This window comes from Triturus cristatus, chromosome 3_1 (genome assembly GCF_964204655.1).
Source record: "Triturus cristatus chromosome 3_1, aTriCri1.1, whole genome shotgun sequence".
NCBI lineage: Eukaryota > Metazoa > Chordata > Amphibia > Caudata > Salamandridae > Triturus > Triturus cristatus.
Window position 1 is genome coordinate 686868847 of NC_140583.1, and position 26390 is coordinate 686895236.

The 26390-nt window shown below is 48.5% G+C and overlaps 1 long non-coding RNA gene across 1 annotated transcript in view; it reads left to right on the forward strand.

The window, feature by feature from the left end:
* Positions 1 to 26390, forward strand: part of LOC146860805 (uncharacterized) — a 66300-nt gene that overhangs the window by 7432 nt on the left and 32478 nt on the right. Inside the window, exon 2 of the long non-coding RNA XR_014979206.1 lies at positions 2542 to 2580. This is a non-coding gene — a long non-coding RNA (uncharacterized LOC146860805). The remainder of the gene's footprint in view (positions 1 to 2541; positions 2581 to 26390) is intronic.

A 26390-nucleotide genomic window follows, 5' to 3' on the forward strand; every position in this document is an offset into this window, starting at 1 on the left:
TCATCTGGGCAGGCAATAAGATCCAGTTTGATGCCCTGACGGAGTATCTCAATAACAACACTTTTGACAGATCAGAAATAGAGTTTTTGGACGTTAAGATCTATGCTAAGGACAATAAAATCATGTCCCGCTTATATAGGAAGCCAACAGCCTGTAATTCTCTCTTACATGCTTCTAGTATTCACCCTTCAGTGCAGATCAACTCAATCCCCTGCGGGGAAATTACTAGACTCAAGAAAAACTGTAGTGAGGAGAACATATTTTGCCAAGAACTGACGAACCTTGAAATGCGCTTTCGAAGTTGAGGTTACTCTTCAGACATATTTAAACGAATCTAGAAAGAGAATCCTACAAAAGACCAGACATTCTATATTAAATAGATCCAATGCTTCACAGAAGAGGAAAAGAAGAGACAAGATTAGTTTGATCACAAACTATAATGTGCATAGCCATCAGATCTATAGAATCTTTAAGAAGCATTGGCATCTATTGAACTTAGACAGCACAATGAGAAAGCTAGTTACACAGAATCCTAGCATTGTGTACAGAAGGGGTAGAACACTAAGGGACTCTCTATGTTCTAGTTACGTACCCCCTAAACAAGCTGACATGACTTGATTATCGACAAAACCACATCGGTTCTACAAATGTGCACATTGCAATGTGTGCCAATTTGCATGCAACAAATTGAAGGATTTTAGATATAACACCAATACAGCCGATCAGATTCGTCAGTTCATGAACTGCAATACAAGATATGTTTTGTTTACATTGCATTTGTGGCCTAATTTATATAGGCAGTTCTATTCGACCTTTGAAAGAAAGAATTCAAGAACATGTAAGGGCCATTAGGATCAACGATTGCAGTTACCCTTTAGCTGTACATTTCAACAATGATCATCATAATAGAACCCTGACAGGTCTGAGCTTCCATGGCATTACTGAAATTAAAACTGATGCCAGGGGTGGAGATAGGACGCTAATGTTGAGAAAGGCTGAAGCTCAATGGATCATACGCCTTTTTGCGGTACAGAGAGGAATCAATATCGACAAGGAGCTGTTTATCTTTCTCAAAGACTAGATGGTTCTTACTATTAAGATAGGAACTTGCAAACATAGACATCGAAAAGAATGCCTACAAATAAGTTCAGCAACAGTAGTATCCTATAAAACTGTTACATCAACTAAGAGGATGCTAGAAATACCAATTATGTATATGTTGGGACTAATCAAATCAAGTTGACTTGGTATTGTGTTTGCTGTGTACACTTGTATTTATATGATATGTACCACCCTCATTTTGTGCTGTATAAACTGGGAATTTAATATAATCACAAGTGCAGCATTTAACACAACGAATGATACGTAATGAATGACATGTTAAAAGTGATTTCAAAACTGTAAAGACACGACAATCTATATGTAAAAAGTGTCTGATTACTATGTGCTTTTGAAACTGAGTTGACAAATATTTGTTCTTTCTCCTTCTGAATCACTGGGCACATACTAACGTCAATTGAGATATCTTACATGAGAGAATTGTTTCTAACACTGTTCGAAATGTCGGTAACCAATAACCAAAAGACGTCATCTAATTTCTGCACAAGGCTATAGATGAGATGATAGTATTCAACACACACCTACTAATGCACTGTCAATATATTGGGACAAAATAATTTTACAATGGCATGCAGAAATAACACAGCAGGCAGGATTAACATTATGTAGCAATGGCCGCTGCGGGATATATTAAAATAGCAAGGATTGTAGTCACTATAGTCCTCTTTCAATTACAATGAACAAGTACTGATGGAACATGTCATGTGACATGACGCAGTACGTTAAGCCGACGAAATCGCTTTAAAATGAGTGCCGGTAACTGGAGCCGGTTTTGCGTATTATACTTGGAACGACTGCGCCGCAAGGGAGACTATTATACTACTGGTTAGTTGGGACCAACACTACTCAGGACCGTTTTGTAAACGAATATGGTTTTAGTAAATTGCCGTGGGTAATTGTCACTTGACGCTTGGTTGAAATACAGATGAGATATTTCTTCGCATCTGTAAGCAACTAGTATATGTCGACGCTTGGCTGAAATACAGATGAGATATTTCTTCGCATCTGTAAGCAACTAGTATATGTCGAAATATTGGCAATACGAGTACTTGGTCGTAATGCACAAACGATTTAGTTTGCATTTTTTAATGACACAATACTGATACTTAACTTACCACATTGTAATTTGGGGATCCTACATTCTTTGCTCCAATGATTATAAAGAGTTCTTTCTATGCAAAAAAACCATATTTTTAAATGATATGTTGATCTCATTGTTTCTGTTTGTCTCTGATGCTATATGGGCTTGGGACTGCGAGCCGTTTACATAGGCAAGCATTGTCATACAAGAATTTTATGAAATAGATACTTAGAACAGAGACATCTAAATTAAATTTAGTAAGGGATCAATGCACCATATAACTGATTGGTTTTTATTGCCTTTTAATACTTTTCTTTTCTTTTTTTCCTTATGGCTCCTAGGGGCATATCATAGCCCTAGTTTCTGTGACTACTAAAACTGTAAGTCCTTTTTTTTTGTTTTATAATTGTTTCCACTATTAAACATGTCCTTTAAAGCGGACTGTTTCAGCTTGTCTATACATAGAATTTGCCAGGTTTTTTTAACCGAAACAACTAGGCAAAGAAAGCGCCGAGTGCTTGGAAGGTATTACATAACTCGCACAAGCGGCTTTGTCTGTTTTTTCTTCTGATATATGTTTTTGATGAAAATTGACCTAGAAAAATTAACCGGAATACAATGTAATACATGGAATGAGAATGCCAACACTGATTAGCATGCCTATAGAAATGTTAAAAATTAAGTAGTCACCCATCAAATCCTAGAAATATTCTGATTCTATGTTTATTCTAACCTTACAGATAAAACAACCAGTGGATTTATACAAAAAATACGTGACGCGGTCTTCTGTTCTGACAAAGAGCTATAATATATTTAGGTATATTTACTATTTTTAATCTGTCAACATATATGGGATATCATATCCTTTATTCTTGAGCTAGAATGTTCTTAGACTTTCTTTTTTTTCTGTTATTGACAATTCATTAGGGACAGACGATTCCCCAATACAAGACTTGGACATTTCTATACAACTGTTTGGTCGCCACTTTATCAATGATTAAAGGTATCTATTTGGACAAGACCACAGAATCTTTAGTGGGCTATATGAAATAGCCCTCTATCTGATAGAACATCTTCATCTTGGACTATAAGCACTGCATTCTTTTTACATTTTTCACTACGGGTTACTCTTGGTCTATTTGCACTATCTCCTTGTCTTAAGCATGTTCACACGTTATATTAACATAGCTGATCTTATAATCTCCATATTGTTGCTTTCTATTTATAAATAAGATTGCGTTTTTCCTGTTTCCTTTGAAGTTTGATCTTTTATGGATATGAACAATGAAAATTATTTTTCTTATGGCATTATTTGCAGCCTTGAAAAAGTTTCTATGAAACGAAACACGTGTCGGCTGCCGGTTAAACGCTTAAATGGAGGATTGTTACACCAAGCTGTCTACTCCTGGATTATAATGTCGCTGCTTTTTAAATTTGTGATTCAAGACTCTGTTATATATTAATATTAAATTGATACGGCAAGAACTAAATTTATGTCCTGCTGGTACTTTAAATTGACTTGTTTAAACAACTGTATGAATTAATATTAAATTGAATAAGAGTGCCAAGGTTTATATATATCTGTTTAACGTTTTCACTGGGTCCAATTGGGCCTCGGTGATTTGGCATCTTAGGTAGTGGGGTGCAGTCTTCTCAACCTCGAGTGGCACCAATACTTGGATACTTACATTTAATGCACAAAGAGAATAGCTGTGCTACCAATTAGACCACCACTGCCATCTGTAAATATTGTCACTTTCAATCTTTCTTGTCTTTTCCATGATAAAGACGTCACACTCCTCACCATTTGGTTAAGGATTAGAACCTGTACAGGAAGGGTTGGGCTGCTTATTAAATTGCAGTTTGACAAGTTTGAACAGTTGTCTTGGGCGATTTCTGGCTTTATCTAGTTAGACTCTAAAGAAATTCGCTTTCAAGCTTCAAATATGTTTGCTGTAAATGTTCCTCAATGATTTCCGCTGTTTCACAGTTTCGAGGGATGGTATGAATCTGCATGATCATTCGAATAGTATAAGCTCATGTCTTTCTCCATTTAGGCTGTCATTTAACCAAGGTTTGGAATCTTGTGTGAACATTTCTTTTAAGCTGTAAGGGAGCTAACGAGTATAGACAGTTCAGCATGGAGTTGCTGTAGATGTCTGTGATGTAATGGACGGGAGGTATAAAGATGTTATTGCGGAGGGTTATCAGATCGTTCTAGTTAATACTCTGCATGCTTTTTTTCCATTGTTTGGGAATCTTTAGTTGAGCCTTTAATTTCTTCACCGATTCTGTGATGAGGAAAGTGATGTGGTGGTGATCTTTCCAGTTACATGGGATGATTGATTCTAGTTGGATGCTTTAACTCTTGACAATGATAAGGTCTAAGGTTGCACCCAAGTTATGGGTAGCAGTGTTAGTCAAGGTTGAGGTCCGCTAGGAAGGATTTAAGACTGTTACCTGCTTGGTCACAAGGGTCATTCTAATGGATGTTGAAATTTCCGAGGAAGATTTGAGTGCAGTGTGGTCCTGTGTTTGAGATGGTTTCCATAATTTGTTCTATAAATGAGATGTCATTCCCTGGTGGGTGGAAAATCATGCGCACTTTGAACAGTGGCTTGTTGTTGCTCAAAATGTCAATGCATAAGTATTCGCATAAAGATAGCGCAATGTTATGTGGCTGTTACACTGAGAGATTGTTTTGGTGTATGCTAGCAATACCTATGCCAGGTCTGCTGGGTCTATCTAATCTAATGATTTCATGATTATGTGGGACTAGTAAGTCAAGTGTAGGTGTTGAGGCTTCGTTTATCCATGTGTCGGTCAGGATTAGAATGTCTAGCTTGTTTGCAAGTATGAGGCCCGCGATATCCACCCCATGTTTCACTACTGATCTGTAATTGAGTCGGCCTGGGCGGTAAATTTCGTTCAGCTCGCGGGATTTGCGATATTTTGACATTTTTGCGTTCCGCAGAGTGCGCGAAAATGTCAATACTTTCGTAATCTGCCGCGAAACGGAAGTATTTTTCATGTTCGCGCTTTAAAAATGCGTTCTCGAGTGCGCGGTCGCGACTTACTGGGTCCCTGCGTTCGCCGATGAGTTTTCTTATCCGTTCACGTGCGCCACGAGATGTTGGATTGTTGGTAGCCGGTCGCGCTATCCCACGAGAGTTTGCGATCGCAAACACGTCATTGCGATCGCGAACACGTAATTCGACCCGGGACAGGAAATAAGCATCACGAGCAAGATGGCAGCGCCCATTAGCGACTGCATGGGCAAGTTGGAGATATATTTCCCCGGGAGCACGCAAAAACACATTGCGAACGGGCAGGAAAAGCAATCTCCGCATCTTCGTGAAAATTCCTCCTGCCCCTATAATTGAGTAGCATGCATTTAAGGTGTGGTTTGTTGTCAGCAGCAGTTGATTGAGTAATGGGTACTTGCTTAATGTTAGACTTGTTTAAAGATCTGTGCTGGGGCCTTGGTTCTCTGTGTGGGTAAGAACTGATTGGATTTGAGCCAAGTCGACTATGTTCCGGGAGTAGGTAGAGTTTTAAGAAAGTAGGAGGGCATGAATCATTATCTGAAAGAGTATCCTTCAATTTCACGGGCCTTGAATTGGTGGTGGAGTATGGTACCGTTCGCCATCTCCTATGTGGAGAAGCCAAGACACAATACCTAAATACCTGAATAAGAAAGATCAATATGTGAAAAAAAGTGGAAGCTATTTTATTATTTTTTTCCTTGAGAAGACCCAGTATGAGGCTAAAATCAATTTGTTCAGCGTAACCAGGTGACATGGAAGGCGTGCGCTGAGCCTTCTTTAAGAATTAATAATCTAGAGGGTAACAGCAGTGGCCTGGGAGACACCAGGGGGCGCCGGACCGACATGGCCGCCTAAAGAAGCGGCTCTGAGCGCCCGGCCCCGTCTTCTCCGACAACGTCAGCTCCTGGACGCCCTGGCCGGGAGCTGAGGGGAGCATCGTGAAGCGGAGCAGTCCCGCAGCCTGGGGGAGAACTTTGAAGCGCTCCGGTCCCCCCCGGGCGCCGGCAGCCGTGATTGAAGCGGGCCCGGGGCACGGACGCGGAGCGCCTGGAGAGCAGTCCGGCGGCAAGGGCTACTGGAGCCCGCGGCGCCCACGAGGCATCCGGGCCCCGGGTCTCCAGGGGCACAGTGGGAGCAACCTGTTTGCGGCGACCGCGGGGGCCCTCCCCCCCTGCCTACATTCTGTGGACCCTGCTTGCCAGTTGGGGAGTGGAGCTACTTTGGAGGGGCGGCTTGGCGCCGAGTGGAGGCCGGTGAGTGCGGCGGCATCGGCGTGGGCGGCAGTGCGCTGGAGGCAGTGTGGGGGCTCCAGTGGTGGATCCGGGGGGGGATTCGTGATCCCCTGGCTACCTTCCTCCCCTCCCCCCCTCCCTTGCTGCAGCCCCTCCGGGAGCGCCCGCCTGGACCCGCGAGGGGGCGCTGTGGGGCCTGGGGCCATCCCCGAGTGTCGGGCCGCGACCGGCGGTCGGGAGGCCCGGCTCCCTCTTCTCTTCCCCCCTCCGTCCTTGCCCCGGGGGCCCTGGGGCCCGCCCTGCAGCGTTTGCCCACTGGTGTGGAGTGGCGAAATACGGAGCCTTACAGGCGGTGACGGCATCGGCTGGGGCGGAGTGAGGTGGCGGCGTATCATCTTTGACCCCGACGGGCCGTGGAACGGCGGAGGTCCCTGGGGAGGGCTCGGCTGTCACATCGGGCAGCGCCCCGGGAGGCGATTTGCAGAGCCTGGGTCTGCCGGTTGCCTGGGTGAGTGGACACCCTACATACCCGCTCCTCCTCCTGCTGCCCGGATCCCCTGCCCCCCTGGGCTTGCTGGGATCCTCTGCGGGGCCCACCGGTGGGTGCGGTTGTCTCCCGCAGACTACGTGAGGCCATCATGGGCAAGAACAGGGCCTCCAAGCCGGCCCCTGCGGCCACCCAAACCAGGATTGACCAATTCACGACCTCTGAAAGAGGTCCTGGCTCGAATGGAAAGGCGGCATCGGCCCCTGCCATGGATCTGGCGGCCATCTTGCAGGCCATTAATGCATCCCGTTCCTCCCTGGAGGGCATGGTAGGTGAGGTCAAGGTGGACGTTGCCCTTCTCCGCCAGGACTTGCGTAATGCTACTACCCGCATTTCTGAGGCCGAATCGCGAATCTCGACAGCGGAGGACGACATCCGTCAGCTGCAGGATCAGGTTCGGGAGCTCACCACCCACTCTAAGGAGCTACACCGCCGGGCTGAGGATGTGGAAAACCGGGCGCGTCGCAGTAACCTCCACTTGGTGGGGTCTCCGGAGGGAGCTGAGTCGGGCCGGGCCGACGACTTTTTGGAAGGTTGGTTCCACTCCTGGATGCCAGTGGACAGTCTATCGGCCTGGTTTGTTGTTGAGAAGGCCCACCGCTCCTTGGCCCCGAGGCCTCCGGGGGCGCCCCCCCCGCCCCTTCATTCTTAAGGTCCTTAACTTCAGAGACAGGGATGCTATTCTCCGCGAGGCCAGGCTTGCTGACTCTCTCCATTTTCAGAACCATAAAATCATGATCTTCCCGGATTACACTCGGGAGGTCCAGGAGCAGCGGCGATCCTACGCGGAGGTGAAAACGAAGCTGCGGTCCCTGGGCCTCCAATACCAGCTGCAGTTCCCGGCCTGCCTTCGGGTCATCTTTCAGCATAAGGCCATCTTCTTTGAGACGCCTCGGGCCGCCTGGACTTGGTTGAAGGAGGAACATCTGCTGCATCGATCTGGACAGGGCTCACCGTCGAGTGGTCGCAGGGGACCGACTACATCCAGGCCGTCCAGGACCCGTCGTAGGAGGCGCACCGTGCCCTGGGGACGTGCTGAAGGGGAGGTGGTGGTCACACATTCCATGGGACGGCCACGTCGGGCCTCTGGAGCCTCCCCTGCCTCTTCGACCGCCCCCGCCAGCCCTGTGGTTGCGGTCAGCCGAGCCGGGTCCCCGGTGCGGCCGGGATCTGTGGCCCCGCCTGCTGGACAAGTAGACACCTCGGACCTCTCCTGCAGTCCTGTTATTTGACTCGTTCTTGATGCAGGTGGTTTATTTGATTGCTGGGTGACCCAGGGCGGGGAATTGGGTCATTATCCTGTTCATTGGGGGTCCACTACATGCTCAAGCCCGAGCGTTTTAGCTTGGTCGTTGTTCTTCACAGTTAGGGCGACAGATGCTTCTGTTCTCGAAGTATAGGGTGGGGGGTGGGGGATTGGGGTGGTTTTGGGGTTGTTTCTTTCTCCTATGGAGGATTTTGTTTGTTGGGGAGATCCTCCTCAGTGTTATTGTTCTGTGGCATCATTGCGTTCTTGACCTTCCCGCTGGCCTGCTTGCCCATGGTCTCTCCCCTTGGGGAGCCCCGGTGCCTGCGTCCCCCCCGGTCTCCTTGTTGGGATCATGCTCCGGGGTCGTCCCCCCTCCGCGTACACTAGATGCTCCGACCTGGGGTGATGGCTGACACTACTCTTCCTAAGGCCGCCATGCGCATTCTGTCTTGGAATGTCAATGGTCTTCTTGACCGCTTCAAGCGCATGGCAGTCCTTAAATACGTGCAGCGTCTGGGGATTGATGTCCTTCTTTTGCAGGAGACCCATCTTCTTGGCAACAACTGTTCCTTTCTTGCTCGTTACGGGTATGACAGGGTGTGGCACTCGGGCTTCGCTAGGGGTTCCCGGGGAGTGGCTATCCTGCTTCGGCGGACTTTTCCCTTCGTTCTTGCCCAGGTGCATTTCGACTCCCGGGGCACAGCGGTTGCGGTTTCTGGCTCCCTTGAGGGGCGTCCCTTAGCCTTTGTCTCTCTGTATGCGGCCCCGTCCCAGTTGCAGCCCGACCTTTCGTACACTGTAAATTTATTTCCCACACTCCCGGCGGGCGTGCTTGTCTTGGGGGGGGATTTCAACACGGTGTGTACGCCCAGCATGGATGCGACGGGCACGGTCTCCCTTGCCAGGGCTACCCGCTCGAAGTTGCTATCGGGCTGGGCCGAGGCCCAGGGTTTGTGTGATGTGTGGAGGGTCTGGCACCCGCAGGCCCGCCAGTACACCCACACATCGGCGGCACACCACTCGCACACCCGGATTGATTTAATCTTTGTCCCCTCCACTGAATGCGCGGGGGTACAAGATGCCCGCATTCTTCTTAGGGGCCTCTCGGACCACTCTCCGCTGCTTTTGGCCCTCGGCCCGTCTCCCTTCTCCGCCCGCCCTGTGTGGCGCCTGAATGCTTGGTTCCTTCAGGATAGGGATTTCCAGAAGTCGGTGGGAACTGAGATCTCTAACTACTACCGCCATAATGTGGGATCAGTCTCCTCCGCGGCCGTCCTCTGGGAGGCTGGGAAGGCGACTATTAGGGGAGCGGCTAAAGGTCTTGTGCAGCAGCAGCGCCGGAAGCATCTCCAGCGGCTTACTGAGTGTGAGGCGCAGGCCCTGGAGCTTGAGCGTGACCCGGGGACTTTGGATGACGCCGGGCGGACGCGATGACTGGCCTTCCTGCGGGACGAAATTCGCTTGCACTCCATGGAGGCGGCGAAAACTTTATGGCGCTCCTCGGTGGCGCGGGTGTATGGCTGGGGGGACAAGAACGGTGCTCTTCTCCACCCGCTGGCCACCTACCCCCGGTCAGGCAGGATTATCCCCGCTATTGTGGGCCCCGCCGGGGAGACTCACACGGCCTCCGCGGCGGTGGCTCAATCCTTCGCCGATTATTATTCCACGCTGTACCGTGCTCGAGAGCCCGGGATCCCCCTTGGGGAGCTGTTGGGATCAGGTGGTGCGGAGCTGCAGTGCTTGGGGCGTGAGGCTAGGGAGACCCTCGACTCGCCCGTTACTCTGCAAGAAATTGATGACGCCACCTGGCTCCCGGAAAAACCCCGGGTCCGGATGGCTTCCCACAAGAGTACTATGCCCACTACCGTGAGACCATCGCTCCGCAGCTTTTGGGCCTTTCTGCAAAAGTGATAGAGAAGGGCTCGTTTCCACCGGAGACGGACGTGGCTACTATAGTCGTTCTCCCTAAGACGCAGCCTCCGTCGCAGTCATGCTCGGACTACCGACTGATATCTCTTATTAACACCGAGATCAAAATCTACGCCACCATTCTGGCGCAGCGGCTGCGTCCGTACCTCGACTCGCTGATCCACCCGGACCAGTGTGGGTTCATGCCCAACCGGGGAACTCAACACTGCTTGCGGCACCTGCATCTCGCCATGGCTCACCGAGCGCGCCTCTCTCCGTATCTGGCTTTGTTGTTGGTCGACTTTGAAAAAGCCTTTGACTCGGTGGGGTGGGTCTACCTGGACGATGTGCTGGAGAGGATGGAGTTCGGTCCTCAATTCCGCGCCATGGTCCGGATCTTGTACGCGGCTCCACGGGCCAGGGTGTTGGTGAATGGGGCTCTATCTCGCCCGTTTTCTATCGGGAGAGGGACGCGTCCGGGCTGCCCGCTCTCACCCCTCCTCTTTGCCTTGGCAATGGAACCTTTGGCTGTTCTGGTCCGCTCAGACCCTGCTCTTCGTGGGTGGGACTGGCCAGGCATGGTCCCCGACAAAATAGCTCTGTATGCTGACGATGTCCTCCTTTACCTCTCCGACCCCGCTACTTCTGGCCCTATTGTGCGTGGAATTCCTCACCGGTTTGGTCGGGCGTCGGGTCTCTGTCTCAACCCCAAGAAATCGGTCTTGGTCCCGCTGCACCCGGCTAGAGATTGCCTCGATTGGCAGTCCGATATTCCCCTCCGGAGGCTATCTTTTAAGTATCTGGGTATTTGGGTCACCTTTCTGCCGGAGCTCTGTTGGGCCCTTAACGTGGTTCCTGTGGTCAACAAGGCCAGATCAGACCTGGCGAGATGGCAATCGCTCCTATTGAATCCACTGGGGAGGATTGCCCTCTATAAGATGATGATCCTTCCCAAATTCCTGTACATGCTGCAAAACACGCCCTGCTCTTTCTCTCGCCCGTGGTTCCGGGACTTGGATAGTATGGCGACCAAGTTTCTGTGGGGTGGCGGTAGGGCACGCCTGGCCCTCGGCCGGTGCCGGATTCCATCACACGACGGAGGTATGAGCATGACCGACCTATACTTATACTACCTTGCGACTCGGCTCCTGGTGGTCCATGACTGGTTCTCGGGCGGCTGGGACGATCCGGCCTACAGGCTGGAGGTACAGATACTGGGGTTCCCCTCTATTCAAAATATGCTCTACGGGGTGATGCTTCCTTGGTCGCTTCCAGATGTTGTACGGGCCCCCTTTTTGGCTTGGCGTGCGGCTCTACGGCATACCCGGTGGTCGGGGAAACTGACCCGCGCTACACCACTCTGGCATGGCACTTGGCTGTGGGAGGTTGCGGGCTTGGAGGGATTTCGGGCGTGGGACCTCCTTGGGATCTCCTGCTTAGGCGACTTGTGGCGGGGGAGTCGTATGTGCTCCTTCTGGGAGCTTTAGGCTCGCTTCTCGTTGCGCCCCTCACAGTTTTACAAATATCTCCAGCTGCGCCACGCGGTTCGGTCCCAAGTCCCTCTAGATTCGCGGCTCCCTGACCATAGCCCACCGGAGGCGCAGGTGATGATGGGGTTTCTGGGTAGGGGGTATCTCCCGTATTTACCGGGCCCTGGTCAATAACACCTCCATGGACTGGGAAGACATGAAACTGCGCTGGGAGGCCTGGGTGGGACCACTGCATTAGGCCGATTGGAGGGACGCCCTTATGGCACCTAGGACGATCACCTCCTCGGCCAGGCTGCGGCTCATCCAACTGTACTACTTGCACACTGCCTCTCTGACCCCGAAGCGCCTTCACCGCGCAGGTCTCTCCCCAGATGCTTTGTGCGCACGTTGTGGGGAAGACCCGGCGGACTTCTTCCACATGGTGTAGACCTGCCCGCGTCTGGGAACCTATTGGGGCGGGATTGAGGCCGAACTAACTGAAACACTGGGGTGGGAAGTTCCCCATGATCCCAGAATGGCCCTGCTGGGGATAACAGACGGTCTGGACGGTTCCCATCATGAGAAATTTTTCCTCACTACAGCTTTGGTGGTGGCGAAGCGAGATATTGCTGCCGCCTGGAAGCGGCCGGACCCCCCCCAAATGTGCTACGTGGAGGAGGGGGGTGGATTGGTGCGCAACGCAGGAGCGCACAATGTATTCGGCAGTGTGGGGGAAGTGGCTAGGGGGTATGATTTAGGGGTGTCAACACGGGTGGGGGGGTTAAATGGTCGGGGAGGGGGTGGGAGGTTGTGCTGATGAAGGTCAATGACTGTCTACAATATCCTTTGATGCCAGTTCGCTTGGACGGTTGTCCATGTATTTTTGTATGTTTAGTTGGAAAAATAAAAATTTGCTTATAAAAAAAAAACAGCAGTGGCCTGAGTGGCAATGAAGAACAATCAACATGACTGAGGTCAGCATTAGGGCAATTTTGGTTGTTATATATTCATCTAACTTTGATAGTCTCCTCAGCAAATCAATCCTTATCTGCCAAATATCATCAGATTATCAGCATGCAGGACACCATCAGCATTACACAGGGTAATGCATGCCATACACAGACAAAAAGGCATGCCCAAGTCTCTTGTCATGCCTGAGTGATAGGGACTCATACAAGATAACCTTGAGCAAAAGGGCCAAAGTGTTAACTACGCTATAAAATAACCAATCCCACTATATTAAATTGGCACCACTGTACACTGCTGCAACAGTTGATCAACATGAATAAGCAGTTTACCACATTTCCACATGCTCATTGGGGTTCACTGACACAAAACCGATGTAAAAAATATCGATGTTAAAAATATTGAGTAAATAATACAGACAACAAAAATATCGACTATTATACTTAAACAGGTAAGTACAAAAATATTGACTAAAAAATATATATGTAAAAAATATGGATGTATAAAATATGGACTTTTATATAAATGTAACATAATTTACTATATTAAATATATTAAATATTAAATATAATTTTAACAAACTAAAATAAATTGTATATACATTTTAATAAAATATAAACATAAACTTAATAAGAAACATAATAATTTATACATATGTATTCACTGAAACAATTAATAAACAATTATTTTTAATTTATTTTAAAAGTTTAAAATAATATAAAAATATATATTATTGATTTGAAATATAAATAAACAAAAATCTATAGTAAATTAAAACATTAAACTTAAAAAAAATATTTAAACTTAAATTTCACAATGCAATTAGTGCAACAGTAGGGAAAGTGTTGGATAGCAAAGGTGTAAAAATAACTATTCCCACTCCAGTGAGTGCAACAGTAGGGTAAGTGTTGGATAGTGGAGGAATTACATTTATTTTTCCAACTCCAGTGAGTGCAACAGTAGGGAAAGTGTTGGAAAGCAGAGGGGTAAAAATTACTATTCCCACTCCACTGAGTGCAACATTAGGGAAAGTGCTGGATAGCATAGGGGTAAAAATTACTATTCCCACTCCTGTGAGTCCAACAGTAGAGAAGGTGGTGGATAGCAGAGGGGTAAATATTACTAATCCAACTCCAGTGAGTGCAACAGTAGGGAAAGTGTTGGATAGTGGAGGGGTAACATTTACTATTACCACTTCAGTGAGAGCAACAGTAGGGGAAGTGTTGGATAGCGGAGGGGCAAAAATTACTATTCCCACTCCACTGAATGCAACTGTAGGATAAGTGATGGATAAGGGAGGAGTAACATTTTTTATTCTCACTCCGGTGAGTGCATCAGTAGAGAAATTGTTGGGTAGCAAAGGAGTTACAATTCCTATTCCCACTGCAATGAGTGCAACAGTAGGAAAAAGTTTGGATAGCGGAGGGGTAAAAATTACTATTCTAACTCCAGTAAGTGCAACAGTAGGGAAAGTGTTAGCGGAGGGGAACAATTAACTATTTCCACCCAAGTGAGTGCAACAGTAGGGAACGTGTTGGATAGGGGAGGGGTAAAAATTATTATCCCAACTTCAGTGAGTGCAACAGCATGGGAAAGTGCTGGATAGCGGAGGGGTAAAAGTTACTATTACCACTCCAGTGAGTGCAACAGTACTGAAAGTGCTGGATAGCGGAGAGACAAAAATTACTATTTACACTCAAACAGTTATAAACAAATATATATATTACAAATATAAAAAAATCATTAAAAAAAATAAACAATATCCCAAAAAATGAAAAAACAAATATATTAAATATATAAAAAGAAAACATATTATAATAATAATTACATATAACAAAAACCTACAAATATTATATAAAATAAAATAATAAATACATTTCAAAAAATCTTTTTTTAAACTAGAAAATATTTATAAACAAAACAAGTAATTAATAAATACATGTATTCGTTCTATTTCCTACCCCATCACACCACACTGTAAACAAAACACTTGAACATTTTAAATCAAATTTACTTCCATAATTAATATAATTAATAATCGATCACAAATATTATTATTAAAAACTAATAAACATTAATTGACTACACATACTTTAACACTATAATATCCACAAAACAAACCTAAATTCAAACATAAAATAATAAGAAACAATTAAAACTTATTTTTATAATAAAAACTATTACTATTAACAACTAATAATAAAAAATTTAAATGTATTTAATAGCAACCCTTTACCCCTTTATAAGTAAAAACAACACACAAAAAAATAAAAAATTACCGAAATGAACAACTATATATTAATTAATTAAACACCAATTGCTTTTCACCCTTTTAACCTTACTCCTATAAACACCAAAACACACACCTAGAATCAATTACACAATTACCATAATAACATTTTAATTATTTTTAATTAACGTCAATTAACAAGAAATAATAACAAAAAATAAATAAACTACTTAACACCCTCTACCCATATAAAGCTCAAAACACACACCTAAAATTAATTACACAAATACAATAATTAATTACAAATTAATTAATTAAAGTTAATGAACAACCAATTAATAATTCATCAATTAAAAATAAATTACTTCCCACCCTTGAAACCTATAAACCACAACACACACCTACAACTAATGACACAATTACCATAATTAATTACCAATTAATCAATTAAAATTAATTAACAACCAATTATTAATTAATTAACAATAAATTCCTTTACACATTTAAAACTATAAAATCTAAATTAAACAAATATTAATACATACATAATATTCAATCAACTTAATATAATTAAATTAGTTCCCACCCTATTCCCCTATGAACCCACAACCCGCTATGAAACTGAAAATGCAAAATTCAAATATAAAAAATTAATAACTAATAAAAATGTAACACGTATATTATACAAAGTTATTCAAAAAGGGGGTAGTAGGGTTCCCAAAAGGGAAAGAACCCGCACATCAGTATATAAGTAAGTATAAAGGAAAAAGTTAACAGCGTGAAACAGTCAAATGGAGAAATGTTGTGTATCTAGCGGGGTGCTTGTCTAGCTGGAAGCACCCACCACCCAAGAGTGCTTATAGATATAGGAACAACCTGCCAATTATAGAAATAAAAAGCAAAAGCTAATGCAGCACATCCACAAATCCTGTATGAAGGTCCGGCAGAATAACAAGTAATAGGGACCTATCGTAATTCAAAATTTAGATGAACATTTTCAAACATCAGAAAAGATCATTTGTGACAGTCCAAGATTCAACAAAATAAGATGAAAGGTCCACTTGATGACAGTAGAAGATGTTCTTTTATTTCTTTGAAAATTCAATATCCAAGATAGAGCACAGCCAACACGTGTTTCGTCAGTACTAGTCAGTAGTATAGACTTTCTCAAGGCTGTGAACATAAACATATTCAGCATCAGTAAAATCATTAAACAAATAGGATAAATTCTTTTATATATCTAGCCAAGAGTGCTTGTGTTGTAAAACAACAAAATGCTGTAGTACCACTACTCTCAGAAGACCCAGAGAAGAGTGTAAAACACCAAAATGTGTCAAGAAAAAAGGCTCCCTAGCAAAGTGTGGGGAAACAGAAGTGAATTTGTGAAGTACCAAACAAATTCAGAGAAAGCCATATAGCCGTAGACCCGAATACCACAACAAGTGTAAATAGAAGTCAGAGTGAGAAAATACAATATAAAGGAGTGTAACGATGAAAAGGTCCCTAATATCCAAATGCAGATCTCCATGTGTACAGAGGTGAAAACCCCATATGTCAAAGATATAGGCCCTGGACATCTAATATACTTAAATAAAAAACTCAAAGCAACACCATAACTGTGAACGACATAAAGTGACATACCTATCAATTGAAGGTGAAAAAAGATGAAGTCCAGAGTCAAATATAGAAAAAATGTAGTAGAAAGTCCACACAAAGTAGATAGCTATAATCAGAGAAATCTGCTGAGAAAAAAGAGGAATATAAACCATACGATATAGATGAGTACTAATCAACAGCGTCCCCCGAGCTCCCTATCAGCAACATTAGGACCTCTCCAAAGACTTATATACCGTCACAGTCGTATAACAAAATAATAATAATTATATTATATGTTAGAGCAGCAACCACATATTAAGAATAGGACTAAGTGAAGAAATAAGTCGAGAGCAAATGTAGCCTCCTCTAGACTATCCCAGTTAATGACCTCGTAATGAAGCAGCATATGGAAGATCCGAATGAAAAAAGCAAGTCATTGCCTACAGATGAAAACACCATAACATGAGTACAACCTGACCACATGTCACTATACATAAAATAGTAAAGTATTCAGCATACAGAACCTGCATGGTCTTGATGTAAAGTCTGACCGTCCCCAATAATGTCAAAGTTGTAAAACACCAAAAACACTAATGCGCAGAGATGAATAACAAATACGTAACCCAAGTTGCACCGGGCTACCTAAACAATATATAGCTACACTCCCTGCACCACAATAACCAATAAAGATTATATATAGTGTCAAGAACCCTGGCTATGTTGGATAGCACTCAGCTTAGGAATCAAAACAGTACGTGACCAAAAGTGAGGTCAAACGATATGCATATATAGTGATAATACATCCATCTCTGTAAAAAATAGCAGGAATGAAGAGTCAAATCCCTATAAATAAATCATCTAGATAGTAATATGTCATAAACAGTTGCGCAAGGCTCACCAAAAATGATTATATAGCGTCCTCCCCGTCTCCGCGCATGATAACGCTCTAGAGCGGTGCCGCTCAAAGCAGCCATTATAAAAGGGCAATCATGCCGATAGCAGGCACCTGGTTGCAGGCGAACGTGCACCCAGGAAGTGGATATAGAAAACAGACTAATACAGTATAGCGGGCGCCATTTTATAGTGGCAAGGAGTAATAATCTTAATCCAAAGGTCCCAATAGATAATAGTGTACATTAAAAACAAGAAAACAGGGCGAAGTATCCCTATATAAACATAAACAATAATCAAATACAAGATTACAAACTCGAATGGGACCTAGTATTAATAACGATGTCGAGACTAACAACGCAAGTCTCCAGTTTATGTCATGTCCCACCTAATATGCTGCTCTCTCTAAAACTAGAGATGTGATAACCATTCCGATCAAACGGGCAGGGTCCAGTTATTATTACAAAGTCCAAGCCACCAGCACTGGAATTAATCAAAAATACAAACATTGTTACTATACTAAACAGTGCATGTACATATTGGCACTGTCAATTAACTTGAATGTTGTGAACCAGTAAAATTGTGAAAGACCCCCAGGTAGAGAAACAATAAATTCCCGTCCTATGATGCAAAACTACAGTGCGCTCAATCCTTGTGATAAGAAATTTCACCCAACATGCAAGATCATGAGTATATATAGAATAATGCACATAGTGTGCCCACACACATGTTTAGTGCATAATAATTGGTCCAAAGATGATAGGTGGGCAAGAAATAGAAATTAGAGCAAGAAGGAATACAGAACGAGCAGATGTTCAGCAGATACATGCATCAATGTAACAAATTATTTTGAATAAATACATACCAGGAAACAACACATGAAATACATCAGCACAGACAATGTTAGCAAAATTAACAAAAGGTGTCAAATGTATAGCAAGGGCTACGGGATTACATTGTACCAAAACATCGTTGTAGTCTCATGATAACATCTGATGAGGAACAACATTACTAATGTGTAAAAACATAAGTTATGGATCAAATATATAGGGGCCGATTCCGATCCTGGAAAAACCGGGTACGAACCGTCGGTCGAAGCGGTTTCTCCATCCGACTCGTACCCGGTTAAAAAACATTACAAACATGCAAGTACGATTCGCACGGAAACACCATTTCCGTACGAATCGTAAAAATCACGGACCGACGAAAATATACATACAAATGTGATCCGGGAAAGCGCCGACGTGACGTCGGGACGCATACAGGCTGCGTTTCACGAACCAGGAAGTACGATCCGCATCGACGTCACCCCGCACGGATACAATTCTCCGCCTGCCAAAAGCTGCCGGGAAATCAGGACGACGTGCGCAAGGAGCACCTGTACGCAACGGACAGCCATGGACCCGAACCTACGTGTCGTCCCAGCCCTCATAGCAGTCCACCTGCTCTACAGGAACAGACGCCGCAGAAAGTCAGAACAACACCCAGGGGCAAAGGGGGGGGGGCAGGTGCAGGACCCAAAACCCCCACCCAAGTCACAAATCATACATGCCCTGGACATACCTGACCTTCAGGGCATGGTCACTTCGAGGGGGTGGGGGCGTGCCCAGCAACGGAAGTGGATGTACACGCGAACCGGCGACACAACAAGTCCGGTACGTACCATACCCACGCCTTAAGAGCGTGGGTACGAGTCGTACCACGCCCACCCCTACGTCACCCCAATAATGGCGGTACGGCCCGTACCCATGTTCCAAAGGCCTGGGTACGGGCCGTACCCCCACCCGTGTATGTACTGCGTGTACCAACACCCCACCCGTGGATGTACGGACCGTACCCACACCCGCGTACGTATGGAGCGTACCCCCACCCCAACAGTGTATGTATGGAGTGTACCCCCAACCCAACAATGTATGTATGGAGCGTACCCCCACCCCAACAGTGTATGTACGGACCATACCCCCACCCATGTATGCATGGAGCGTACCCAGACCCGCGTATGTTCGGAGCGTACCCCCACCCGTGTATGTACAGACCGTACCCACACCCGCATATGTATGGAGCGTACCCCCACCCCAACAGTGTATGTACAGACCGTACCCCCACCCATGTATGCATGGAGCGTACCCACACCCACGTACGTATGGAGCGTACCCCCACCCCAACAGTGTATGTATGGAGCGTACCCCCACCCCAACAGTGTATGTATGGAGCGTACCCCCACCCCAACAGTGTATGTACGGACCGTACCCCCACCCGTGTATATATGGAGCGTACATGGCCAGACACAGGAGGGCTGGGTGCAGAGTCCCCCCAGCAGTGCCCAGACACAGGAGGGGTGTGTACAGAGTGCCCCCAGCAGTGCCCAGACACAGGAGGGGTGTGTGCAGAGCCCTCCCAGCAGTGCCCAGACACAGGAGGGGTGTGTGCAGAGTCCTCCCAGCAGTGCCCAGATGCAGGAGGGGTGGGTGCAGAGTCCTCCCAGCAGTGCCCAGACGCAGGAGGGGTGGGTGCCTATCATTCCCAGCAGTGCCCAGACGCAGGAGGGGTGGGTGCAGAGTCCCCCCAGCAGTGCCCAGACACAGGAGGGCTGTGTGCAGAGTCCTCCCACCAGTGCCCAGACGCAGGAGGGGTGTGTGCAGAGTCCTCCCAGCAGTGCCCAGACACAGGAGGGGTGTGTGCAGAGTCCTCCCAGCAGTGCCCAGACACAGGAGGGGTGGGTGTAGAGTCCCCCCAGCAGTGCCCAGACAGAGGAGGGGTGTGTGCCTATCATTCCCAACAGTGCCCAGATGCAGGAGGGGTGGGGGCCTATCACTCCCAGCAGTGCCCAGACATAGGAGGGGTGGGTGCAGAGTCCCCCAGCAGTGCCCAGACACAGGAGGGGTGGGTGCCTATCATTCCCAGCAGTGCCCAGACGCAGGAGGGGTGGGTGCCTATCACTCCAGCAGTGCCCAGACATAGGAGGGGTGGGTGCAGAGTCCCCCCAGCAGTGCCCAGACACAGGAGGGGTGGGTGCCTATCATTCCCAGCAGTGCCCAGACACAGGAGGGGTGTGTGCAGAGTCCTCCCAGCAGTGCCCAGACGCAGGAGGGGTGTGTGCAGAGTCCTCCTAGCAGTGCCGAGACGCAGGAGGGGTGTGTGCAGAGTCCTCCCAGCAGTGCCCAGACACAGGAGGGGTGTGTGCAGAGTCCTCCCAGCAGTGCCCAGACACAGGAGGGGTGTGTGCAGAGTCCTCCCAGCAGTGCCCAGACGCAGGAGGGGTGGGTGCAGAGTCCCCCCAGAAGTGCCCAGACACAGGAGGGGTGTGTGCAGAGTCCTCCCAGCAGTGCCCAGACACAGGAGGGGTGTGTGCAGAGTCCTCCCAGCAGTGCCCAGACGCAGGAGGGGTGTGTGCAGAGTCCTCCCAGCAGTGCCCAGACACAGGAGGGATGGGTGCAGAGTCACCCCAGCAGTGCCCAGACACAGGAGGGGTGGGTGCAGAGTCCCCCCAGCAGTGCCCAGACACAGGAGGGGTGTGTGCAGAGTCCTCCCAGCAGTGCCCAGACACAGGAGGGGTGGGTGCAGAGTCCCCCCAGCAGTGCCCAGACACAGGAGGAGTGTGTGCAGAGTCCTCCCAGCAGTGCCCAGACACAGGAGGGGTGGGTGCAGAGTCCCCCCAGCAGTGCCCAGACACAGGAGGGGTGTGTGCAGAGTCCTCCCAGCAGTGCCCAGAGTCAGGAGGGGTGGGTGCAGAGTCCTCCCAGCAGTGCCCAGACACAGGAGGGGTGGGTACAGAGTCCTCCCAGCAGTGCCCAGACGCAGGAGGGGTGGGTACCTATCATTCCCAGCAGTGCCCAGACGCAGGAGGGGTGGGTGCAGAGTCCCCCCAGCAGTGCCCAGATACAGGAGGGGTGTGTGCAGAGTCCTCCCAGCAGTGCCCAGACGCAGGAGGGGTGTGTGCAGAGTCCTCCCAGCAGTGCCCAGACACAGGAGGGGTGTTTGCAGAGTCCTCCCAGCAGTGCCCAGACGCAGGAGGGGTGGGTGTAGAGTCCCCCCAGCAGTGCCCAGACACAGTAGGGGTGTGTGCAGAGTCCCCCAGCAGTGCCCAGACACAGGAGGGGTGTGTGCAGAGTCCTCCCAGCAGTGCCCAGACGCAGAAGGGGTGGGTGTAGAGTCCCCCCAGCAGTGCCCAGACACAGGAGGGGTGTGTGCCTATCATTCCCAGCAGTGCCCAGACGCAGGAGGGGTGGGTGCCTATCACTCCCAGCAGTGCCCAGACATAGGAGGGGTGGGTGCAGAGTCCCCCCAGCAGTGCCCAGACACAGGAGGGGTGGGTGCCTATGATTCCCAGCAGTGCCCAGACGCAGGAGGGGTGGGTGTCTATCACTCCCAGCAGTGCCCAGACATTGGAGGGGTGGGTGCAGAGTCCACCCAGCAGTGCCCAGACACAGGAGGGGTGGGTGCCTATCATTCCCAGCAGTGCCCAGACACAGGAGGGGTGTGTGCAGAGTCCTCCCAGCAGTGCCCAGACGCAGGAGGGGTGGGTGCAGAGGCCCCCAGCAGTGCCCATGGAAAGAAAAAGGGTGGAGTACCCACAGATCCAATGGCCACAATTGTCAGTCAGGTGCACAAAGACCCTGCAGTACATGTAACACATGTGTGCGAGGCTGGGAGTACACACATGCATACTGCCTAAAAGGGAACATGTCCACATGAAGTCATGTCAACAGACTAAATACACAAGTACAGTGATCACCAAGGATGCAACGTATGATGTAGGTGGAGACATCGCTCTGCATGCATGGCCAAAGTTGAAGGGGTCCGTCACACACCCAGCTAATGTAGACACAGCTCAGCACAACATATTGGAAATACCCTGCAGGGAAGATGTCAGGGTACACAGAGGAAGGAACACACCTTGGGACAATTTCACCATGCAGTAACTGCTTACATGAACAAAGAAACTTAGCTAACACCTTGTGATGGCACACAGATACCAGGGTCCCCCCTATGACCAGCACACTACTACATTTCCCACACACCCAACACATGATCACCACCCAAAATCATGTAGCAGCCCCACCAACAGCAATACCAGAAAAGCAGTAGTGTTCTAAGGAAAAAAAATGGCTTTATTCAGCATTATCAAAAAATGTTTGTGTGGATAAAGTTCAATATTTACAAAGCCCATATGGCAGTCCATAAGTCACAGCTGGATGGGGGACACAGTGGGACGCGTGTCCCCTAGCTTGCCTGCACAGTTCAGACCACCCTGTCTTCCACAGGGGGGGGCATCATGTGGGGGGGAAGGACCAGGCACCGCAGGGATAGGAGGGTCAAGGGCAGGCGTTGTGGGTGCAGGGACGGAGGACTCCACCACAGGGGGTGGGGCAGTGCCAAAGGAGGTGGTGAGGATGGCGCTGCACACGTCAGCAAGGTCCCCCAGTGTATCCCCTGCACCCGAAGGGACCACAGGACCCAAGGAGGGGGGGCGAGGAATGGTACACAGCGCCACTGAGGAGGGTGTGGACAGGGGGGGGCACTCAACTACCCTGACCGGGGACTCCTTTGCCCGCTTGTGGGGTGGTGTCACTGTTGGGCTCAGGGACAGAGCGGCCATGAAGGAATCTTTGCTGGATTCGTGGCCAGGAGAGCTGAGGGGAGTGGATTTGGAGGGAGTGGATTTTGCGGAATGCGGACTCCCACTCTGGCTGTGTGACTTACGTTTGCCTCCCGACCCAGTGGGTGTGCCTACCTCACCCTGTGTGTGCGTGCCAGGAGGTGTGCGCTTGCCCTGCCCTGCTGGTGTGGTGCCTGTGTCTGGTGGGGTGCGTGTATGCTGACGTCTGGGTGTACGTGGGACAGGCATGGGAGTGGGAAGTGTGGATGGGGCAGGGGTAGGGGTGGGACGTAGCGCTGCAGGAGACCCACTGCTGCAGTCAGTGTCGAGTCTATGGACCTCAGCAAGTTGCGTTGGTGAGACTGCGCGGCTGAAATGCCCTCCAAGTATGCCTCCATCTGGTTGAGCACTTGGCTGTGGCCATAGAGGACATTAAGCATCGCAGTCTGACCAACCCGCAACTGCCGCAGGATGTCCACAGACTCGACATTGGTGGCAGCAGTGGAGACAGGGGCAGGGGGTGCGGTGCCTGGCAAGAAGGAGACACGTGCTGACCGAGCACGGCGGGAAGGGACACGAGCAAGTGGGAGGCCGGTGATCGGAATGGAGGGGGCGGGTAGTGATGGAGTGCTGGTGTCAGCTGTGGGACCAGCCACTGCCCCCTCGGAGTGCTCAGCCTCAGACCCGTCTGCGTCATAGTCGGTGGTGGATTGACTGGACAGGTCCTCCGCTGCACTCCCGTCGGCCTCCGTGCCACTCGATGTGCCAGACAACTCTGCACTTCTGGCACTGGTGCTCGCTCCCTCTTCACGGTCCGTGCCAGTGTCTCCCTCGGTGTCCCCGACGATGCTGTGAGCAAGGTGAAGAGACAGGAAATAATCAGACACCTGTATACATATGTCACATGAGTCAAATCCACATAGGTCACAGTGCATAGCCTGAAAAGCAACATGAGTAACATCTACAATACAAGGCACATATGTAGGCCCTGCAACACACAGTTGGTTGACCCACCATGCCACTGACCAACTATGGAGAGCATGACACAATAGCAAATAACATGATATGGATTTGGACAGAGGAGCCAGGCACTGGGGACAATCCAGCACAGCATCTGCAGCACACAGCGTTGGCGTAAAAAGGGATGAGCAGGAACCATGTCTATTAACTGTAGGCACATGCTGCAAAGGCAATATTTAAAAACATGCCCAACATTAATGGGTCACTGCACCTTGAGTGTATGTCCAGACAAACATCACACACTGGCCAGACCTAGCAAGAAGACTTCAGGTCTAGACATGAAGGCCTTGCCCACACCAACCACCCCCTACATGAGACAATTTATTGAGACACAGGAAGCACTTACATCTCTTAGTCTGGAATAAAAACACATGGCCTGCAAGAAATCCTGATTGGACACAAAATACCCCTGGTGCGCCGGTACAAATACATCATCTACAAATGGCTATCATCAGATCATTTTACCAAGACACACAGGCACTGGCCCCCATGAGTATGAACAAGGGACATTTGGTCAGCCTGTACAGTGGACACATTTAGCAGAGTTTACGTAGACACAAATGGTGCCAGGGTACAATGGCACAGAACACAACCTATGCTGTAGACACAGAGATTGTCGACATTTTTGGATACACACTACTCCATGGTCCTGAATGGTACTGACTGCAACACAAGCCACCATCCCTGCACTCTGCATGTCTCACACTCATGCACATCATGTCACAGGCCACAAAATAGGACATGCATGCTGTAAAGCAATACACTTTAGAGACACACTCCTATGTCTGGACTCAGCATCAGTGACAACTGACATGGACCCCACAAGTACTGAACTGGACAGGGCACAGGCAAGGACCCAAAACCTGTTACACACCACCCCCACACATGAAGCTGCAAGCATTGGGCACATCGATAAACTGCCAGCCTAGATAACCTTGCGCAAGTATGACTACACACAGACCAGGGTACACATGCCAAGGAGGGGAAGGGAGGAAGGACAGCACCGCTACACTTTGGGGACCAGGAACTGCACTGCACATGTAAACCCTGGCAGTGTATCCATGCAACTGTGCACTTACAAATGCTGGTGACACACAACAAACACACATGTACCTACCCCCTTCTTGCTGCTGCTTTTCCCGTAAGCGCCTGTCCATGTCAGGGAAGACGACGGCCAGCACACGCTTGTGGATGTGGGTTAGACGGCGGCGCCCATGGTCCTTTTGGCTCACAGGTGAGTCCCCCAGCAGGACCCGTGCGATCCTCCGCGTCCAGCACCAGATATCCTGCCAGCGTTTCCTCACCTGGGCTAGGCGCCGCTTCCGACCATCCGTCTGTCTCACGGCACTGACGGCGTCCTTCCAGATCTGCTCCTTGGCACAAGCGCCTACCTGTGAGGATGAAAAAGTGAGACAACATCAATACACCTGCGACATGTCACAGAGACACACATTAGAACAATTTGGCTGGTTTTAACAGGGCATAGAATGCATCAAACTCATTACACCTGTGTCATAGGGACACTTTCCTCTGTGGAAGGCAAAAAGCACTAGGTGGCATTGTAGAGTACACAGGTGGCATGAGGGGTACGACACAATCAATCATCCAGGCTCACACTGTGCATCACAAGCGACACCAGGATTATGTGCAGCATCTCAAAGCAGTCACATGCCACAGGCCACTGAGGCGCCCTCAGCAGAGTACACAGACACACACAGCCACAGGACAATCACCTGCCATTGCCAACTGCAGCTACACACCTCACTCTGCACATGTGCCACTAGACTGGGGGGTGTCACAGGTGTGGGGCTGGCCCATCACCGCAGACACACAGCACTGCTCCCTGCTCACATCACATGGGCAGGGTATATCCATCCCTCATGCAGCTGGGGTGCTACACTCCACATATGCACTCACCCACATGACAGGGGACTTACACACACACACCAATGTCCAGGGGACAAACACATCATTTGTACACTCTCAGCACATGTACACTAAACAAACACACATCTGTGGGTACTACCACCTGTCACACTGGGGGGACCACAGATTCACATTAGGACTGTAGTAACAACATTCCCAGGAGGATTAGACAGGCAGAATGTGTAATGCCACATGCAGTGATTGTCACAGTACACACAATGCAAGTGAGGAGAGCAGACATGCACCACAGCATGCTCTGGCTGGGAGACATTAGGCATTCCCCCACCCGGGACCCACCCTACAGTACATTGCATGTGTGTTACACCTGGACACAATGGCAGAAGTCACAGTCACAAAAAAGGGGCACAGTCTTTGCTAGTGGACTCAGCACTCACCTGAACCCCTGGCCGACCATACAGCATGGGGTACTGTGGGAGGATCACATCCAGCAGGGCTTGGTTCTCCACCTGGGTGAAAGGCTGGGCCCTCTCCACAGACCTGGACATGGTG